The sequence below is a fragment of the Hipposideros armiger genome, unplaced genomic scaffold (genome assembly GCF_001890085.2).
Source record: "Hipposideros armiger isolate ML-2016 unplaced genomic scaffold, ASM189008v1 scaffold_345, whole genome shotgun sequence".
Taxonomy (NCBI): Eukaryota; Metazoa; Chordata; class Mammalia; order Chiroptera; family Hipposideridae; genus Hipposideros; species Hipposideros armiger.
In genome coordinates this window covers 1458745-1480896 of record NW_017731695.1, presented here as the reverse complement: position 1 = coordinate 1480896, position 22152 = coordinate 1458745, and the positions used below count along the sequence as shown (strand labels likewise).

Here is a 22152-nt window from a genome sequence, read left to right as displayed (position 1 = left end):
CACACACACACACACACACACACACACACACACACACACACACACACACACATCTGTGGTGGACAGCCAGTCTGCAGCCTTTACCAATCCACTCCTTTAACTCTGGACTTTAAGTTTCACCCAGATTCAGACCAGATGCCTTTGCTCTTCCACAGTTTTGCTCCATTGTGCTCTGAGAACACAACTGCAGCAGGTTTGACATCCGTCCGTCCATACCACGACCACCATTTGCATCAATAGCCAGTCTGTTCACATTCAGCCACCGGATGGTCATAGGCTGAATGGCTCCATGTGCATGCATATCTAGTTCTATAATAGTAAAATCCCATTTATTATATGTCTAAAACCCCAGAAAACCTAAATAAACACAATTTACAGTGCCGTTCAATGGTAATTGATTTTCTTAGTGTTTCTGGGAATACTCCAAGTTCCTAAAGGAACTCTAAATCATCAAAGCAAGATTAACCCATGTTCAATGAGGTTTCCAAGTTTTTTTTTTCTTCCTCTAATATAATTCATTTAAGAAATGCTTAAATTAGCCCCTGTTATATATATAGTAAAGTGCTCAGCATAATGGAGAGAATCCAAATATAATACAAGGTTTGGGACCTTAAAGCAGTTATAGTACTCATATGAAAAGAAAAGCCAGAATATAAATTAAGCTACAATATAACAATATTTGTATTAATGCCATTTACCAAAAAGACACTTTTCTTTCTGCTCTAATGTGTATTGAGAAACTGGGACATAAATTGAATTATATTTCCCAAAGGAATATGTCATAAATTATAAATGATAAGTAGAGGTTGCTTTCCTGATTAAGGACTTGGCATTTTAACGAATGAATATATAGATACACACACACACACACATACACACACACACACACATTCAATAACATGTCACAAAACAAATAAAAATTTACAAGATACCCTGTTAGCCATTTAACATAAGTGTCTCCAAAATGGGATAATAATTACGTAGAAATTATACAATGAGACCCAGTGTACTCAAGGGTACACACGGCACAAAATAAAACTCTAATGTAAACGCTAATGTATCATAAATTTTACTTAACGCCATAATGCCAGCTCTGATAAACACAAGTGTATCGTTAACTATAGTTTTGCTTGACTTGTTAGATTTGAAAGGGTACTTTGGGGATGACTTGATGGCCTGAGTCTTGTTTTAAAAATGAGCTGATGTGTTCTTTTTCTCTAGATAAATTTCCCTGCAGAGTGTCTGAGCACTCAGAATTTCTCACTGACCTTAGAGATGACTTAAAGGACTAGGGCAGGTGTTTAATAAATGTCTGCTCCTGATGGTAATAGTGGCATTAGTGTGTCTTTCCTCTTTTAAAAGGACTGACCTAACGTTTATTCCCTTCCACCTCTCTTCTCTCTTATATCCTTAAAGTGACAGTTCCTGAACAAATAAAAAAGATGAGGAAAAGGCAAATATGAAATAAACCTAGTGTCTGGAAACAGTGATCTTTGAATTTAGTTGGGAATTATCCACCAGCAATTATTGGACAGATGACTGAAGTGTTCATTGAAAGATGATTTCAGTGGTAATGCTGTCAACCAGAATACTCTATAAGCATACCCTTCATTTTCTCCATTCTCTAGATCAATAAGTTTGGTGCTCACAAGGGATCTGTGTCTGAATGCATGTTCACCTTTATGCGTCCCTTAAAATTTTGCCCCTGTTTACTTGTTTAGGCTTCAAAATCCTCTACAAAGAGGGGCACGTCTGTGTACTAAGCAACATTTCCCTTCATACCCTGTGGCATAAACGGGGCATCTTTTAGAAAGGATTGTCATATTTTCTTCTAATAAATCCTAATCAAATTTTCTTTTACTTACCTATTGTCCTACTCAATTTCCAAAGACTGATAATTCCAATTTCAAATTTATTTTGGAGCTATTCTTTTTGGCAAAGTGCCATACGTTTCAATCTTTTCCAGTTTACGTTTAGTCCAAAATTGCCCACGCTGCTTGTCTAAATCTTCGGTAGTTATTTTGGCAGCTTTAAAAGAGTGAATCAAAATGGCAGGATCATGGGAACTTTGCCAATCCATTCTTGTCTTCTCTAATATACTAAGATTTTTCTTTTAGTCATCACAATAAATAGAGACTGGAAACTGTCCCCTGGATTTGACAACTGGAAGGCAATTTGTGACTTTGGCAAGAACTATTTCAGTTGGAATTTGGGGGAGGGGTGGCAGGATCCAGGCTAGGTGATTTGAAGAGTGAATGCACAGTGGAGAAAGTGACAAATTCTACTAGTTTTGGAAGGCATAATTTGAAAGGATGGCAAAAGATAAGGAAGTAAGTAGAAGGGGAGCCAAGAGTAGATCCTTTGTTTTAAATGGGCTTGATTATTCCACACAGGAACTTCTAATGGTACACTATACCTAGCATTGCATGTCACTGCATCACCCACTGCTTCATTTCTCTCCCATTTGTTTTTGCTCTTGTTCATAAAGTTTCTCTAAATCCAAAAGAATGCATAATCTGACTGAGTTACACAGATTTCTCCCAGTTTTGCAACTAGCTTAACCTCTGGAGCAATATGCTTTCTCTTTCCCAGGCTTTTCCTCTACTCCCTTCTCATTGGCCTATCTGCTGGTTTCAACAGAATGATATTTCCAAACACATGTCTAGTCCCAATAGCTGAGAATGCTTTTCCCTTTCAGTTGAATTATGTGCTTCCTCTTTCCTGTCTTCCTGTCATTTCTCATCTTGGATTTGCTATCACTTTCCTATCAGTCAAATATGTGGATGTTTTCTTTGGGAGACGGTGTGTGTATGAATGAGTGTGAGTAGGGTGTGTGTGTGTGTGTGTGTGTGTGTGTGTGTGTGTGTGTGTGTGTGTACCCTACCAAATTTCCATCATCCTATGTTCACTTCCTAAGCCTTCACAGCATAAATGATTTCATACTATTTTGAGCATCTCTTAGATTTCAGTTCTTGGGGCTGATTGACTCCTTTGCTATTTCAGATGCTTTTATCTTGTAGGCATTTACCAAACATCTATGCTTGCCAACCTTGTTGCCCAATCAATAGATAATTCTGTCCCTGTGTACATTTCCCTGCCACACACTGACACATGCCAAGACAAAACTGTTTACCTTAGATTATAAGGATTTGGGTGTCGCTTTATTTAGACTGTGAGCATCACAAGTTTTCAAAACACAGAACTTGAGAATGAGATCAAGTTCTATGCAGACCAGTAAACTACGGAAAAGCCAATCTGCCCACATTGACAGACTGTTGTTTTGTTTTTAATGTATATTGAAGAGGATTTGTAAACCATGAACTTTAAAACATTATATGAAATTAGATTTTATATTAAAGAGAACATAAATAACCAGTCTTAAAGACTGGCATATGTAGCACAGAATCATAAATAACATCAGGAAAACTATAAGAAAAAACAAATACATTGACAGGGAGCCCATTTCTTCTTTCTCATGCTGATCCTACTAATCTATAAAACCCCACAGATGCAATTTTTATCTTTGAAGCATCCTTCTTTTTTTCCCTCCTACTTCCACATAAACTCCATGAAAAATCCTTAAGGGCAGGCATGGCCAATTCTTGGGTATGGCTGTGCACCCCACTGGGCCAAGCCTAGTGTACTGACTACCATACGAAGAAAAGCAGTACATAAACATTGGCTAAATTTTCCTTGAGGAACACGGTAGGCAGAAAAGAATTATTTTAATCTATCAAAATGTATTGAAGTCCTTGCCTGTAAAATGTTAAAGTAAAGAAATGTCTTCCCAATGATCTGATGCCATCAATGTTGACATCAACTTGTCTGTAGCTGGTCAATTAGCCAAACTAGCAATGCAGCATGCTCTATGCACTTGATATATTCAAAGGGGGCTCCCCTGTGTGGGTCATATAAGCTTGTGCATTTTTAGCTGATTCCTTTTTTTCACAACTACAAAGTGGTCATCCTGATATTCCTTAGCACTATAGTCTTCAGTAGTCATCAGAAGCCCTATGCCAGCATATGTAAACATGTTTTTTATCTGACCCACTCTCCACCTCTCGCATGCATACTTACAAGGATTCCTTAGCATTACTGAATGTCAATGATCTTCATCTTCAGAACAAAATAGATTTGGACGGGGCGGGGGGGGGGGATTGGTATACTGAAGGAGTCTGTGACTGAGGTTAAATCCTGACACAACCCTGGCATGCTGAGAAAAGAGACCCACACTTACTTCAGGTTAACATCATCTTTTTCAACTGCAGCTGAGCTTTTAAAAGTCACCAAATGGAGTCATCAGAGCAGATCCAGCCAAAGGAGGCACAAAGGGAAAGGGGCAAAACTTCATTCATCTTCATTATTTAAAATGAGACTTTCGTATAGGTGGTCCCATAACTAATATGGCATCAAAGCTATATTTTAATTCACATGTATAAATAAAATTAATGTATCACCGTCATTTAATCCAACACATACCTAGTAGTGCACAGTTATTCTTTGCAAGGTACTGAAGATTCACATATAAATAAGATGATTCTCTGCTTTTACTTAGTAAAAGCTCATCCCTAGTAAGAGAGCTAGATATATACAAATAAGGTGAAGTGGCTTTGCCAGGGCAGAGGAGGTGCACATCACATCCTGCCAGCTAGGCTGCAGATTCCTGGGAATTGGGGCTGGTGTCATATACTTGCTTTCATCTACTCTGTGCCACGGACACAGCAGGTGCTCAACAAATACTCTCTGAATTTATTCATATAGCTTACAAACAAATGCATCTTGCACTCTCTAGTGATTTGTCTTGCTATGCAAAAACTGCTTAGTTACTTTTTTTAAAAAAAAGCACCTGAAAGATGGCTGTACTGAGGATGTATTATGTCCACAAACATCATGTTTTAATTCCACCAACTCTATCATCCAAATGAAATATCTAATATTCATGAACATGATACTAGATAATACGTCCATAGAGTCTGTCTAAGGAAATTCCTCCCTATATGAAGTTTAAATTGTTTCTTTCTTTTCCACTGAAACCTTGTTCTTAATATTTTTCTTTTAATAAGTAACTGAATTCGGATTTAAGCTACTTGTATAATATGTCCCCCGTCCCTAGAAAGAGACTTAGAATTATTAAAATGTTTCACGCTATCATGTATAACTGAATAGAGTTTGCCCTTACAAAGGAAACATGGACACGTGTGTTTTTTTTTATATGTTCCACACAATGAAAGGCATGTCACATTCTGCTTTTTCAATTGAAGCACGTCACAGCCCAGAGGGTCGGCTACTGTCAGAAATCCAACTTGAGAAAAGCCCTTCAGATAACTGAGAAGAATGCTACCTGCCAGGAAATGAATCAAACTTACCAAAAAATTACTACAATTCAATCAGAAATATCACTTTGGTGAACCACATGTCATTTCTGACTGCAGTAATCATAATAAGGATATAGTAAAAGAGGACTGAGGAATACGCATCAAGTGTAAATGAGAAAACCTGGTTAGCTTCAATCTAGTTAAAGGGTACTTTTTCCTTCTCACTCTTGCTAGAGATAAGCAGACCCTAGGCCATGCCCATTTTATATGCATAAGGCTACACATGTATACTAGCAAGCCAACAAAAGCAAAACAAAAAAATGACAAAAGAAATCGGGACTATTTAGCCTAGAAACAAGAAAGTTGTGGTGATTCCATCACGTGTATGCAGAGTTGTAAAGTGCAAGTAATCCAGATATGCTCCATCTTCACAGATGAAAGGCACATTGGATTTATGTTTTACAGATAAGCTATATAGAAATCTTCCTATCTTATAGGTTTTAAAAGCAAATGTGTTCCTGAGAGTAGTCACGAAAGTATTTTAAGTCTTTTATTTGAGAGGTTATTCATTTTGGTATTTAAGGATAAAATTAACAAATAAGTGAATGGCCTCACATATGCAGACTGATGGTATACACCTTGGAAGGAAACTGGCATTCCACAGACAGCCAGTAGAGTGGAGCTGTTCATAGTACAAGCTCTAGGCGTGTCCCATATGGCAGCCAACAGCCATGTGTAGCTATTGAGCATTTGCAATATGACTAGTCTGAACTGAGATGTGCTTATAAGTATAAAATACAGGCTGAATTTCAAGGACTTAGTAAAACAAAGATCTAACACATCTCATTAATAACTTTTTCATAATCAGCACATGTCCAAGTTACAATATTGCAGACATATAAGGTTAATAAAATATATGACAAGTAAACTTAACTTCTTCATTTTTTACCCTTTTTTTTAATGTTGCTACGGGAAACTTTAAGATTGCACATATTTGCAAACCACATTCAATTTTTCTTTTTTTTTTTTTTAAGATTTTTTATTGGGGAATTGGGGAAGGGGAACAGTGTTGTGGAATTGGGGAAGGGAAACAGCCAAGTTGTTAGTCTTAGTTGTGGAAAACACAGCTAGCTCAGCTCCAAGTCCAGTCGCCATCCAGCTGCCCTTTGGCAGCTCACAGCCACTCAGCTCAAGGTGCCGTGTTCAATCTTAGTTGCAGGTGGACGCAGCTCACCATCCCATGCGGGAGTCGAACTGGCAACCTTGTTGTTAGGAACACACGCTCTCACCAGCTGAGCAATCCTGCCACCTGTTGACAGCTCAGCTGCAGCTCAGCTCAGGCGCAGCTCATTGGCCCATGTGGGAATCGAACCGGCAACCCTGTTGCTCAGAGCTCGCACTCTTAACCAACTAAGTCACTCAGCCGGCCTCACATTCAATTTCTATTGAAGAAAGTGGCTCTAGCATCAGACTGCCTGAGTTCAGAGCCTGTCCTGGGGCAAGTCACTTACTATTTCTGCATCTGTAAAACTGGAATAATAATAATAATACAATAAACTTCAATCTTTTTGAGAGGATTCCATGAGATAATGTACAGAAGATGCCAAAAAAAAGTATACACATTTTAAGAAAGAAAGACTGTTAAAATTGTAATACTCAATATACACTGATAACAAAAGATGAATACAAGTCACATTTGACTTCTGTTATTTTAATATAGTTTTTTAAAAGTATAATTTTAATACAGTTTTTTCCTTTCTTAAAATGTATATACATTTTTTTGGCACCCTCTGTATGTACAACAGTATCTGGTACATAGTATATACTCAATAAATCTGTGATTAATATCTGATGCACACATCCTCTCTGTAGAATACCCTGACATGTAGTTGCTTATCCTCTATTTAAATACCCCCAAAGATGGAGAACTCACATTTCCTTGAAACAGCCTGATGCATTTCTAGATAGCCCTGCATGTGAAAAAGTTCATTCCTGGAATGAGTAAAACTCTCTCTTTACAATTTAAAATCTTCTGTGCTTCTTTATATATCATTGCACCAGAGGAAAAGAGAGAAACTGGTCATATTCCAACAGTATGTTTCCATGGAAATTGTTAAGACTTTGGTATTGGAAATGGGGATACTATATATTCCTATGGAAGTTCATGTCAAGAGGCCTCATGCCGACCCAGCAAAAACACTTTTAAGACACAGCTCTTCAGAAATGCATTTTCTCATACATGCTTAACCAAAGCACCATCTTTCTCTTAGTCCAGTTGTCCCCTACGACCAAGGACACTTTCCTGTCAGGATGCACATGGAGCAAAAAGGACAGACAAGGGCTCTTACCTGAGCAGACTGCTCAGCCTAGTCACAGGAGTGACTAAGGCCACTGTCAGCCCACCCACACTCATATCTGAAGACTGCTTTTCCCCTTTTCCTGCTGTTTGTGATAATCTCAAAAGCTAATGCTTTGCATATTTTACAGAACAGTTCTGCCTTAATGATGAGCCATTAATGAAAAGGAATATTATGTGGCTTTCCTAAGTATGTCTGGATTTTCTGAATTCCAGTGGTTCCTCAGGAAGCCAACACTTTTATATATAAATGTCTGAAGCTCTTTACAAACCTAAGATATTATAATCCATGCATAAGGTATGTGCCAAATCCAAATGCAGCCTTTTCCCATATTTCTAAATGACACTTCTACTTCCAGGAAAAAGTTATTCAGCAGCAGCACTCTTGAGTCAGTCATTTCCACTATATGTGAGGCTCTGGGTGAGAGTGAGTGTGTGTGAGTGTGTGTATGTGTGCATGTGTGTGCACATGCACACACGCTATTACATTTGGGAGAAATTCCAGCAGTGGTTAAGACTGAAGTTCCCTAACCTCAGGCTCTGGGGCAGTCAGTCTGGTTCATCCAAAGCAAAATGAGTTTTGTAGCCCAATAGATGGGAGTGAATGCAATTCTTGGCTCTGTGGTTAACCAGATGCACTGGCTTTATGCCGGGTGCCAAAAGTCCCCTCAGCCTCCATTTCCTAGTATGAAAAATGGGACTAAATAATAGAACCCACTTTGCAACATTATTATGAAGATTAGACCTACTGACTGTAATGCACCTAGCCTGGTATGCAGCATGGCATAGGTAATCAATAACTAGCAGTCACCTTTGTTGTCTATCTGGATACTGTTAAGCCTTGCCTTGGAGATTCTCAAAGATTCTCTGAGATTCTCAAAAAGATTCTTAGAGATTGTCACCCAGGCCTCTATTCTTTATCACAGTCCCCTCTCAAACATTTTCAAGAATTCACAGTAGATAGTGATGCCCTTTTTCATTCAAATCCTCTACTATCAGAACTCCACAAGCAGATGCTAATAAGAAAATAGATTCAATCAAACATTAAAATTAGAATTTACCACCTGAGTTGTTCAGACAGAGAGAGAGCTTTGTGAATTGGAATAATCAGAGAAAGCTCAGTGGAAGTGTAATTAAAACTGGGTCTTGAGTAATAGGTAGAATTTGGATAACTCAGGGCTGATGGCCCAAAGCAGTATTTTGGGCCTTTTGAAATAGGTGTGGGTCTTATGGATGAAATAAAGGGGACAGGTCTGATAGAAGAGGAGGTGCGTAATAGGAAGTTAATGGCTGGCATCAATAAATTTGATGAAGGACCTGAAACTTTTTTTTTTTTCTGTTCAAGAAAGAAGCATAACTTAAGTTGTATTTTTCTGGGCCCATCTAGCAGTGTTTGTGTTTCGTTCTAGCTAGAATACATCCAGAAGAACCCATCAAAGAATTTTCCTTAAAGAATCTGCGAAGTCATTAATATCTCTTTCTTCTCCATGATTGACTGGAAGATATTCCAGTTCATAGAAGGGGTCGATTCAGGAGACATGAAGCCCCATTAACAATATTTAATCAGAAAATGAATGGAAGTTGATAAAAAATAAATTCATTTAATTCTGAAGACTAGAAATGGAAATGGAAAAAAAATAATTACTTTTTCCCAAAAAGAAAAAAGCCTTGTTGAACTACTCCCAGATACATACATTTTAATTAACTGGTCTGAGACAGCTGTGGGGTAGGAGGATGTAGACTTGTAGCAGGTGACCTGGGCTAGAAATTTGGCTCTGCCCCTTATGGGTATGACTTAGCATGCTTAGTTTATGTTTGGAGGAAAAACAAATGAAATTGAAGGTAGAGCAGCTTTATATGAATGAATAACTAAAAGGGGTTTAAAGGGTTTGAGCTCTGAGCAACAGCGGTTCAATTCCCGACCCGAGCTGAGCTGCCACTGAGCTGCCAACAGGTGGCAGGATGGCTCAGCTAAAAAAAAAAAATTAAATAAATAAATAAATAAATAAATAAAAGGTGTTTAGATAGCTTTGGGCTCTTTAGTAATATAAATATAAATGCATATAATAATATTTAACCATTTTTAACTGATAAATGTTAGACATAAAAAATTAAAATGTAAATTTAAACATTTCAAGTTCAACCACTTGATAATCCTAAATTTGCATTTATTCATGTTATGGGTAAAATACCAAGGGGTGATATAAAAAATAGTGACAAAGTGGTAGGGCTCAAGCACCAACCAATCGGAAAACCCTTCAGCAACAGCCCTGGACAGGGTCCCTAGGCCCCCCTGCCTTACCAAGTGGTGACTCTCTTAGTGGCTGTAACAAGAAGTGATCTAAGAGGTGTCAGGGTAGTGGCCTGTAGGACTGAAGTTGTAGTAGGGCCTGCAGGGGGATTAGAAAAATACCTGTTTACCTACTGATACAGAAGTAATTCAATATTTTTATACCAGTCAGGCTGTCTCAATGCACTCTGGCCAAATCACCCTGAATATGTCTAACATAAGCACGAAAGAGAAATCAACACAGGAGAGCCCAGAAGCAAACTCTGCAAGGAGAGATTACTGTAAGCCTTAGTCTTATTGTAATTAAAATCTTTCATATATGTGTACCACATAGTATGCTTTTAAAAATAACCACCTGAAAAACCCAAACTTAAAATACGCATTACCAACAAAACTATAGTCAAAGACCAAGGCAGTGTGGCCTATCTGCCGTGAAAACAAGAGCTTTTCTCAACATCGTGATTTTTCCAGAAGTAATGAGCTGTTCACTAACATAATAGTAGGGCACGAATCTGCAGCCCACCCTGATGTAGGCACGTGGAATGCAGCAAACAGCTCCTCTCCAATCAAGGCACTTAAGAATTGTTTGTGCATTAGTTACTGAGAATTCTGTTTTTAGCTGCAGCATATTTAATTACAAGAGGCTCATCATTAAAATATGCCTACAGAAGCAAAATCAAAAGCAAGCATCATGTCCCTTGCGGCAAAGTACCTAAGTTCAACAATGATAGCCTTTTGTTCCACAAAGGAATATTTCTACATTTTTACAGATCATCACATCGAAGTCAATGTCCAACCTTTTCTGATTGAAGACCTCTTTTATCTTAACTTCAAAAAATTTTACAGAGTCCCACATCATAGCAAAGAGATGTACTTTTAGAATCCATTAATTGCAAAAAATACCTAAAGAATGAATAGTGATGTTTTTAGATGTTTTACAGTATGGGGGTTCCTCAAAAAATTAAAAATAAAACTACCTTATGACCCAGCAATTCCTCTTCTGGTTATTTATCTGAAGAAATCCAAAATGCTAATTTTAAGAGATATATGCACCCGTATGTTTGTTGAGGCATTATTTACAATAGCCAAGATATAAAAGCAACCTAAGTACCCATCAATAGACAACTGGTTAAAGAAGAGGTGGAACATATATACAGCAGAATATTACTCAGCCATAAAAAGAAATGAAATTTTACCATTTGTGACAACATGGATAGACCTGGAAGGTATTATGCTAAGGGAAATAAGTCAGACAGAGAAGGACAAATACTATATGATCTCACTTATATGTGGAATCTAAAAAACAAAATAAAGGAACAAACAAAACAAAAACAGACTCATAGATGCAGGGGACAAGTTGATAGTTGCCAGACGGAAGGGGGTTTGGGGGGCAGGATGAGAAAGGTGAAGAGATTAAGAAATACAAATTGATAGTTATGAAATAGTCACAGGAATATAAAGTAAAATGTAGGAAATATAGTCAATAATATGATAATAACTATGTATAGTGACAGGTAAGTACTAGACTAGTAGGGGGATCACTTCTTAAATTATATAAATATCTAATCACTATGCTGTACACCTGAAACTTATATAAAATAAGATTAAATATCAACTATAATTGAATAATTATGAAAGGGAGGAAGAAAGGTGAAGGGGAATAAGAGGTTCGAATTTCCAGGTATAAAACAACTAAGTCATGGGGATATAATGTACAGCACAGGGAATATAGTCAATAATATTGTGATAGCATGGTACATACAGTGTCAGATGGTTGCTGGACTTACGGTGATCACTTCTTTAGGTATATAAATGTTAAATAACTATAGTGTACACCTGGAGCTAATATAATATTGTATGTTAGCTACATTTTAATAAAAATCTTTTAAAAATGTAATGTATTTTATTCATCACAAACACAAACTCTTAAAATATAGTAGTTCTTATATGCGCTGGGTGACTTCATTGTTCTGCTTACAAATGAAACTTGGATTGAACTCTCCACCCCTGCAATAAGCCTGAGCCGTCACCAGCAGTGAAACTCTATTGTACAGCATCTTCAGGGTTGATTCTAGAAGTCTACCAAAAGACGCAGAGCAATTGTATTTCACTAATATTCTATTTTCCCCTTCAAATGAATTGTTTGATCTAGTAGCTATAGAATGCTCATAACAAATCATAGGTGGATTACAACTAAAAAAATAACTAAGGATTTATATTTTGTATAACTGGCCCACTGCAGGTCATAAGGCTCAGGATGAAAGCGTAATCCTAGGAATTCGGTGACTATGATCTCTATTTCCTTCTCAATCAAGAACTGCATACAAGCTGACAGGCAACTGCACCTAATCCTCTTTGGCTTGCTTTCAACAATAGCAACTGTTAGCTATGAAAACCCATCTATGCAAATGCTAGTAAAAACAGCAAAATAATCCCAATTAATGGAGAAATTTTAAAGGGTGAATAAAATGTTTAACATCTTGGCAGCATGGGGTACCACAGACTTCATATCTGCTAAAACATTGATCCACTCAAACTCACAATTTCTAAAATCAAGAGTGGAGTTTAAAATCCTTCCACTTTTACAGGTTTAACATGTTAATTATCACTTAGATATTAATCTTGGTAACAGCTCTAAATTAAGGACCAGTGTTATATTATATTTAGGAAGCTGCCTGGTGTTAAAGTGAATGCAGCTGCTTCTTTTATAGTTATAAACTGGAGAAAGTCTTCTTTTAAAAACATATAGCACTTATGTGTAACTCATATTCAAAAAACCCAAAAGCATATGTACCTAGCGCATATAAATAGTTTTTAGTACTGTAAGATCCTTAGTCAAAGATCCATCCTTCACGCTTTGCAGGGAGTCTCTGAAGCTATGTTGTTAATGATTCTGTTCTTTGGTCCAACAAGTAGTATAGTTATCACTACTTAGAATCTTTTAATCTTCTTGTCTTATTGTATACTTAATATATTGTATCATTTGTCATTTTGACTCCTAACTCAATAGGACCAGTCAACTATTCTTCATCATTCTATTCAAGCTTTTGAAATGATGTTCTTACTTTAATGCCTAATATTTATAAAGGTGTGCAGAACAGCAAAATTGCAGTTTTGGCAAGATTTTTTTTTAAGGAATCATTTGACTCCAGCTTCAGTTTATGAAGTATAATTAAAATGAATTGACATGCTTTGGAATTTTTCTTGTTTGGACAGTCAGTCCTCTTCCACTAACTTAGCTTCTAATTTTTTATTCTGCTTTTCCAGTCTGTTATTTAAAAGAAAAAGGGTTGTTTTTTTACATATGTATTAATGAAAGTATTATTCCTTCAGAAACAGAATCTGCAGCAAGTAGACAAGGTTCAAGTCCTGATAAGGTACATTTTAGCAGTTAGCAGTACCATTTTTCTTTCATTCTTCACCTTCTTTTCTCTCAAAAGGCACACTCAGCAGAGAATAGAAAGGTACCTTTAGTTGCCAGTTAATTAATGTCAATCCTCAAATTGTGGAGTCTGTGTTTACACTGTTTTTATGATCGGTAATTATTGTCTACCTGTCTAACAGTCTTTCAGCTTCTTAGCCTTCAACTCTTTAACAAGCAAAAGCTGATTAAAAACAATGGGGGAGAGGATGTTCGAGGATTAAGAAACATTGTAAAGATCATTTCTCAAGTATCAATTTAAATATGAAGGTAGATAGAAATTAAGCCTGCTTGTTCTGAACCCTCAAAATGGACTATCAAACTCCACCAGCAGCAGGCGGTCCTTTCCTGGACCACACATCTCCAAGCACCTATCACGGATTAATCTCCCGTGTTCAGAACCCTGAGTGCTTTGAAGGTGTTCAGCATGGCTGGAACTGTCTGTGCTAATGTGCAAGATTATCCCATATTTCTGAAGCCAACAATTGTACCTGTGTATGTTATAACAGGATAAAGAGAGTTATCTCCCTAATTATTTTTCACTTAAACGTGCATGAAGAGTTTCCAGTCCTGGACTCCCAGAAGGTAGGTAAAAAACACACAATGCCCAGGCATAGTAGGAAGCCAATTCCAGGGAATCTACTCAGCTGGCATATCTACCCACAAAAAACAGAGGAGAACTGGCCACATTATGTTTTCAAAGAAGGCTTGAGGTTTAAAAACAGTGGTGCATCAAAGTGAAGCTTCAAGACAGGGATGTTAGATAGCTTTCAACCCACAAATAAATACATGAGCTGTTCGCTCACACTGGACAGGACTTCTTAACTTGGTTAGTAACTCCTAAGTGAATTTCACAAAGGTTTAACCACAGCTGTAGTGTATCTACAGCACAGGAAGGCTTCCCTGGAGATGACCACCTCGCAGTTACTACCCAACAAACCCAGACTGTCCTGACATTGCCTGGTAGATAAATGTATCACTTTGACACCCAAAGATTGCCTATCAAAAGGACACACCAGATGCACATGTGCGCACGCACACCCACACACATACCCCACAGCCTCGCTGGCATGCACCCTGCCTGCATGGGTTACCATTTCCATGATAACAGAGCGCCCACAGGTACACACCTAGAAAATACCAAGAAGGCTCCTCCAGCCAGGTTGTCACTCACAAGAGCACAGATGCACAGAAAGGTGGAAGGCTATCAGCAGACCACCCTAGCAATGAACAGAGCACCAAACAACCCTGGAGTCTTCCACAGAACATGCTGAGGTACCATGCTCTTAATCGAACTCCACCTTGACCATAGGGAATGGAAGTGAATTGTAATATCACCTAAGGGATGCTCAGAATGATTCCAAGAAAAACTACAACTAGATCACACGCCCTTCCTCCGAAACAATTCCCCCCACCCTTGTATTCAAAAAGGGATTGAGAGAGCTTAACGGCTGCCTTCCCCAAACACACACTCCAAGCTTTCCAACTTCTAAACTCAAACCGCGGACTTGAAGAAGTGGAGGTTTCACTGGCATATTCAAATAACTTTAATATTATCAGAGATGTCAGAAAGGAAAGGTGACAAGAGCATACGGGTAACGCTTTAAAAATTACACGTGTCCTCCTCCTTGCCCCTCACTGCCATGCCCTGTTCCCAGTTTTCTCTGAAGAAACAGCGTAATGCCACACCAGACAGGTGAATTCCATTCTCCCCAGCTTGCCCCTCACCCCCCGCAGGACAGTAGAAATGTAAACTGTTGCTGCAGCCTCCTGACACTATACTGATAAATCAGAGGAAGCTGCAAAACTTCTTGGCTAGCTCAGCTGTCCTCCGGGAGCACTGAAAGCCCACTGGCAGATTCGCAGTCAGCGCTACAGAAAGGGAACCCTCAGTCAACCTGTTTGCAAAGCCCGCAGAACTCCCCGCCCTCTGATCCTGGGCTCAGAGGCTCCTCGGGCAGGATGGGGGGACCCCAGCTCCCTTCTTCAGTACCCTCCAAAGCAAACTGGAAGTGAAGGGAACAGAGCTCCTTCCGCCCCAATCGGAAGATTCCGTCAGTTGCCTGAGGTCTGTGCCCAAGTCTCTGCGTGGGGTATCTCTGTTAGCCCAACCCTGGGATCTCGGCGCTGTGCCCCTGGCAGCCCACCCTTCTTGCAGCCCCCAGCCAGAGGCACCAGAGAAGCTCTGCTTGCAAGTTCCTGCCTCTGGCTGGGAGAATGGGGCAAAGGGGGCTGTCCTGGAAGGAAAGAGCAAAGTCTGTGCCTCCGGTGCGCCCTCCGCCCTAGCTGCTGCCACCGATTGCCCCTGCTGGCCAGGGGCCGGTTCCCCGCGCAGAGCGCCGCACTCACCAGCCTTGCCCGAGCCGCTGCCGCAGCCTCTGGGAGCCACCTAGCCCCGAGCTTCCTGAGCGCAAGAAAGATGGTGGTGTGTGTCGGGAGACCACCCATTCCAGCGTCTGGCAACCCGGCGACTCTGGCTCCTCAGCACTGAAGCAAGAGGAGGAGGAGGACGAGGAAGGAACAGCGCAGTCAGACGCCATCTGCTGTACACCTCTGCGCAGCCATTGGCTGCCGAGTGTGTCCCCTGAGCCGGGCGCGGGCAGCAGGGAGCCACCTTGCGCCTCACCTCCCCCAGCAGCTGATCCCCTCCACTTCCTCCGCTCCTTCTTGGAGCAGGTGCACCCTCTCCCGCTGGGAGAGCCTCGGGCACGATGGCCTCAACCTCCGCTCCTCCGCTCCCCCGAGACTGTTTTCCGCAACTTTGAAGCTTCGGGGTGCAGGTGTGGACTGGGTGTGAGGGAGCCTTCCCAGCTGGCCTGAGCCTGGGGTACCCAAGCCGCTGATCGCAAGGGACAGAGGCAGGAGAGTGCTTTGCGCCTCAGGGAATCACAAAGTGATGGGGGGGGGAGGAAGAGAACGGGGGTGCTTTACTCCCCATTTATAACCCCTCTACCCCAACACACACGCGCCAGATTACTCTGACACATACCGTAAAGTGCACACACACTCAGAGCCATCCATCCCACCCAGTCCAAGGGCCCGGCGTTCCTCTGCAGTGCCCAGGCACCAGGGGGCTTCAGTGTTACAGGGGAAAAGACAAAGAAGGCCCTAGCTGGATGCGTGGAAAAGAGAGAACGTGAAAAATTGGGGGGAGAGGGGACTCCAGGGGACTGCCAGGAGCTGGGGCCTCACCTGCCTGGACATCCCCTTGTTCAGAGGCTCCCAGAGGCTGTCAGTCCACGCAGACCAGGTGAGCTGGGAAAACCCCTAGCTCTGGCCTCTTTTTTAAAAGGTTTGCAGTCCTCTGGCAAGGGAGGTGTTGGGGAGGTGGGGGTGAAGAGTGTGGAAGAGAGTCTTTGGCTTCTGGGTCACCGGGCGGATGCAGGTGGCGGCTGAGGAGGTGGTGAGTCCGCCCAGGTGAGGCAGGAGAGCAGTTGTGCAGCGAGCACATGGGCAGGCGAGGAGCACAGTCTCAGCTCTGAGAGTCCTTTACCGGCTCTCTGACACTTGTTCCAAACCCTCCTGGTTTTTGACACCTTTGATCTAGGGAACTTCTTAGGCTTGTTCAGAAAGATGAAGACGTTTCTTCAAAAGGGAAAAAAGCATGAGGACTACCTACCTACTGCCAATTACAAGATATTTTGCCTGTCGTATCGCTTTCAATGTGTGAGCCCAGGGCCACCAGGGATTGTATCTTTTCGATTTTATCCAATGCCTGGCACACCATGGGTGCTTAAAAAGAAGCAAAATAATCATGAGAAAATTGAAACTTGATGTCATGGCACAATTAAAGAGTTAAACAGAGCAGCTAGGGTTTTCACAAAAACAATCAAAATGAGGTAAGTGCCATTAAAAGGGGAAATGTGAATACCGTGATGAGGGGTTCTGATCCACCTTGCTGTGGGGTTGGATCCTGAAAGTGGGAAAGGGAACCCACCTTAGTATTTAAAAGAGCAACCGCTGTTCTCCCAGTGAGCACGGCTACCACGCTCTGGGTTATGCTTTTCTTTCTGACCTCACTGTCTTAAAAATAAGTCAGCTGCCATCCAGAGCCCAGATTATTTCCCCAAACCCAAGACCATTATTTATTTTATTTCTCCCAAGAAATACAATGCCAGTCCTGTGAGCCTGGGAAAAGAGAAGCTGGTTCCTTTTGTTTTATTGTAATCTCAATATATATGGATCAATAGCCAATGAGTCTCATTTAAGTAACTTCAGGAACAGCAAGCAGCCAAAGAAAAACATTTCTGTTTCCCTGAGCCAGTACATCCAGGATTCCCAGATTTCAATCCTCCCAGAGTCAACACAGTATTTTCAGACCGCATCCCATGCGCATACAACCACATGGTGGAAAGATCTGTATTTGCAATCCTTCTGGAAAGGGGCCATCAAGGAGGAATTCTGAATATGTCATTTATGGATATCTTTATAGTTATATATTCCCCTCTCTCTTCAGAAGCAGTGATATGTACAATTTTCTTGAGGCTGGCAATTTGATTTCAACATGCATTCTAATTTAATATGCCAACCCATTCTCATTAACCCCTTGCTCTATGTCAGTGATCACTTATGGCACTCATAAGAATACTTCGATTATTAAGATGTAACTTTCCTCCTAGGTCACATTGTTTGTACTTGGTCTCCTGTTGTCTTTTTTTTTAATCTAAGATATAAGAGATAATAGCTATATGGCAATTATGTTCTAGACATTGGGCTCCTTCACATCAAAAATGAGTAATTCATAAGAATGAAATAGAATTTTTTTCTAAAATACAAAAAAACACTGCTACCTTTTGTTAGCTTACTGATTTCTTTAACCTACAGAATAGTCACTTTTCCTGAAAGCTCTGTGCCCCGACAACAGGCTTTTCAATATAGTCAACTAGCATAAGGTGCCTTAACTTTCTCTGATATTGTTCAACTGGTAAAGGAAAAGGCAGACACTTTCAGCTCAAACTTTCAATTATGTTTTAAATACATGTTATACTGATAATGTGAGTTTCTTTCCAAGATTTGGTCCTTAATAAAAGCACTGCCCTCAAAATCTAGATTAAGTTAGAAACATTAAAAGGATAACCTCGACAGGGTAAGAGACTTTGTCAGTGAAAATTGGTTGTGCAGGAAGGGAGGGGGAGATTTTACAAAATAAGTAAACAAAGAAAGGATTTGGAAGAAGGTATCCCTGAAAAATAGGCGATATTACAATGTGTAAGGAATAGATCAAAGTTCCAAGCTGGAAAATCGGTTGGAGATTATAAATTTGCATAACCCCCCACACACAGATGCTAAAGGCTCCAATCACCTCCAGGCTATAAAACAAAACAATAGAACAATTGAAGAGGAGAGGGGGTGGGAGGAGCAGGTATCTTGGGACCAAGTCTCTAGTGAAGCCACAAACTGTAACCCTATCCTGTCCAAATACTGTTGGAGTTTAAATTTTCATTTCTGCTATGTGTATTTGCCCTTTCTGAACACAATGCTCTCCATACGGTCTAACAAGCTTGGGTGGGAAAATTCTGTGTAAATAAAATAGACAAGCATTGGCATTAAAAAAGAAATAAAGAAGCCATGTCCATAAAGAAGCCCAATTTAAAATACAAGTCTCTTGAGCTCACCACCCAGGAAGTCACTGCCCAGGCCCACACTGGCCCAAACCGGTGGGGAGAAAGGAGCCGTGAGCATCTCATTTACACAGTCATTCTGGCCAATTCCAGGTTGGATGAGATCCTGTGGCAAATCTGAACATTTTTTCTGCCAAAAAAGAGCATTTAATCCTGGCATACAAATGTAAGTTTTGAGCTGGGTCCAGTAATTTGATTTTGATGTGTCAACATCTTAAAATACAATGTAAAGATAATGTATTGGAAAGTAGCGTAGTGGAACTCCACTGGCTTCTGGCTCAGCTCAGGCCCTCTGAGGTGCCAACGCTTTCCCAGCAGACGCTGAGCATTCGCAAACTTTGTCCCGAACCACAGCTTCAGTCTCTCATTCAGCAAGATATTTGTTGAATGTCTGCTATGTTCCTGGCATTGTACAACGTGCTGGTTATTTGTACATATAGTGGGCTGAGTCCTTGCCCTCATGGAGTTTAGTGTAATGGGGGCATGAGACAATAAACAAATAGACACACAAACGATCAGAAATATATAAAATGAAAGCAAAGAGTTTTGTGAAAAAGGACACAGTAGAGGGGAGTAGGAAAGAAGGGTCTGGCTCAGGCAAGATTTCTGCGAGGAAATAATGTTTAGACTGAGGCCCAAAAGAAAACAAGAGGTAAGCTTTATTGAATTTTTTCTAGATGTTAGGCATTGGGCTAAGTCCTTTACAGGTATCATTTAATGTCCATAACTAGCCCATGAGACAGGTACTATGTTCAACTCCATTTTACAATAGAGGCATACTGAGTTTAAGCAACTTATTCAAAGTCACACAGGTGATAAGTAGTAAAGTTAGCATCTGGCCAAGCAGTCTGTTGGGCACGAATTTTTAACTGCTAAAATACATTGCATCTCACATAAGTAGACATCAACCAAGAAGAGGACAAGGAGGGGAAAAGATGACCAGAGACCCGGTGACTCACAAAGAGCCAATCAGGGTCCAAAGGAGCTGGAGACCAGTGACCCTGGGGGACAGTAAGAGGAGGGAGGGTAGAGGCAGAGTCCCGGGTCAGAGCTTGCAGGTCCTTGTAAGCCAATGGGAGGTTTGAATTCTGTGAGCCACGTGATCTAATTTTAAAAGGTCCCCCATATGCTGTTCAGAGACAATAATCAAAGCAGAAAGAGTGGAATAGTCATTCAGGGAAGAGATGATGGTGGCTTAATGGAAAGGGAGAGAACTGTACAGGCTGACGGCTATTTGGAAGACCTTGTTTATGTCTTCACTTCTACTTCTGCCTTCCCACCTCTCCCCAAGTCTGATGCCCAGTTACTTATCTCAGGATCCAAAATTCTAAATTCGTTATCTCAGTTGCTGGATCTTGGGTCTGTTTTCTTGTCACATATGCATATTGTGGATAAGACGAGTGCCCCCCCCCCAACCCCCATTTGGCCAGGTCTGAGAACTTTGCTCCTGAGCCCTGTCCTAGAATCCCTCCTTCAGACCCAGAAATTATCTGAGTTCTCTGTTTTGCTGCTCATCCTCCAATAATACATACTGGCCAAGAGAGCAAGGGTGCCATGACCCCTTCTCCCCGACTGCTCCCCCACTGCTCTCTAACATCACCAAGGCATAGCAAAATCAGGAGCGGCAGCCGCTCCTTCCGCACTCAGCCAGGGAACACGGTCAGGTAACTTTACATATAGATATGGCCCCAAAAATGTATACACATTTTAAGAAAGGAAAACACTGTACTAATTGTAATAATATATACTGATAACAAAAGATGAATACAAGTCACGTTTGACTTCTGCAATTATAAGAGGTGCTCAAAGTGGTTACCATCAGCATCCAGACACTTTTGATTACGGAGAGCTACTGCTTGAGCATGGATAATAAACATCTCTTAAAATGCATATACATTTTTTTAGTACCCCGGTGTGTGTGTGTGTGTGTGTGTGTGTGTGTGTGTGTGTATATATATATATATATATATATATATATATATATATATATATATATATAAAATCTCCAACTAATTTGGAAATAGTCAAACCCCAGGAGTGACAACTTGAATCATATTCATAATGACTTGGTTTGTAAAGACCAGGTGTTACGTAGAATGGAGCTTGTTATTATACAAAGATTTGGCAACTCCAACCCTCTTCTGCTGGGCACAAAGCCACGCAAAGCTCACAGGCCTAACTTTGACAAGATGGGCAAGAGAGCCTATGCCTCCTATTTTGTGTTTTCCAAGGACACCAGTCTTTCTGATGAGCAGCAGTTCCTTTCACAGGCAGGAAGGGTAGAAACACTGGAAATTGATAGGGTTGTTAGCAGATCACAAGCTACAGTGTGGTACGTGGAGTGGAACAAATAGAAGAGGTTTTTCTCATTTCTTAATCATTTAAGCTATAATGCAGTTATCAAGAAAACAAAATTCCCCAATACACACAATGTTAAAAAGAAAATTTCTATGAAAAACTGTTGTAGCTAAAGCTTTTTAGTGCATTCTTCAATTCTGAATTACGCCACATTCCTTGTGTCCTGCTCATTGGCTCTCCACCTTTCCCAACAGTATATGTTATCTTCCTGATATTCTCTTTATCACATCTCTCTGATTCCCAGGAACCTAATATTCCCTTCATCTTTTCACTTGTTCCCTTCATAAATATCAGCTCCTCAGAAAAGCCTTTCCTGACCCTCCCCTATAAAAAAATGGCATGTTTGGGCAGCCAGATGGCTCAGTTGGTTAGAGAGCATGTTCTCAACAAGGCTGCCAGTTCGACTCCTGCATGGGATGGTGGGCCACACCCTTTGCAACTAGATTGAAAAAAACAGCAACTGGACCTTGGAGCTGAGCTGTGCCCTCCATAACTAAGATTGAAGGACAGTGACTTGACTTGGAGCTGATGGGTCCTGGGTAAAACACACTGTTTCCCAATAAAGTTAAAAAAAAAATGGCACGTTCCATCTCTCTGTATCTCCTTATCCTGCCTAATACAATTTGAAATTTTGTTTATTATCTATCTTCTCATCAAGAATGTAAGTCTCAGGCCGGCCGAGTGGCGCAATGGATAAGAACTGGCTTGGGACGCCAGAGGGCCCCGGTTCGGATCCCACATATGAGGGCCAGTGACACTGCCCTCCACAGCTAAGATGCTGAACAACAGCT

The 22152-nt window shown here is 40.6% G+C and overlaps 1 protein-coding gene across 1 annotated transcript in view; it reads right to left on the bottom strand.

Annotated features, from left to right (window-relative positions):
• THSD7B (thrombospondin type 1 domain containing 7B) overlaps positions 1–15848 on the bottom strand; it is a gene marked incomplete at its 3' end in the record, with an annotated part of 392396 nt that extends 376548 nt beyond the window's left edge. Inside the window, exon 1 of the mRNA XM_019661345.1 lies at positions 15732–15848. The remainder of the gene's footprint in view (positions 1–15731) is intronic.
• Between the last annotated feature and the right edge of the window lie 6304 nt (positions 15849–22152).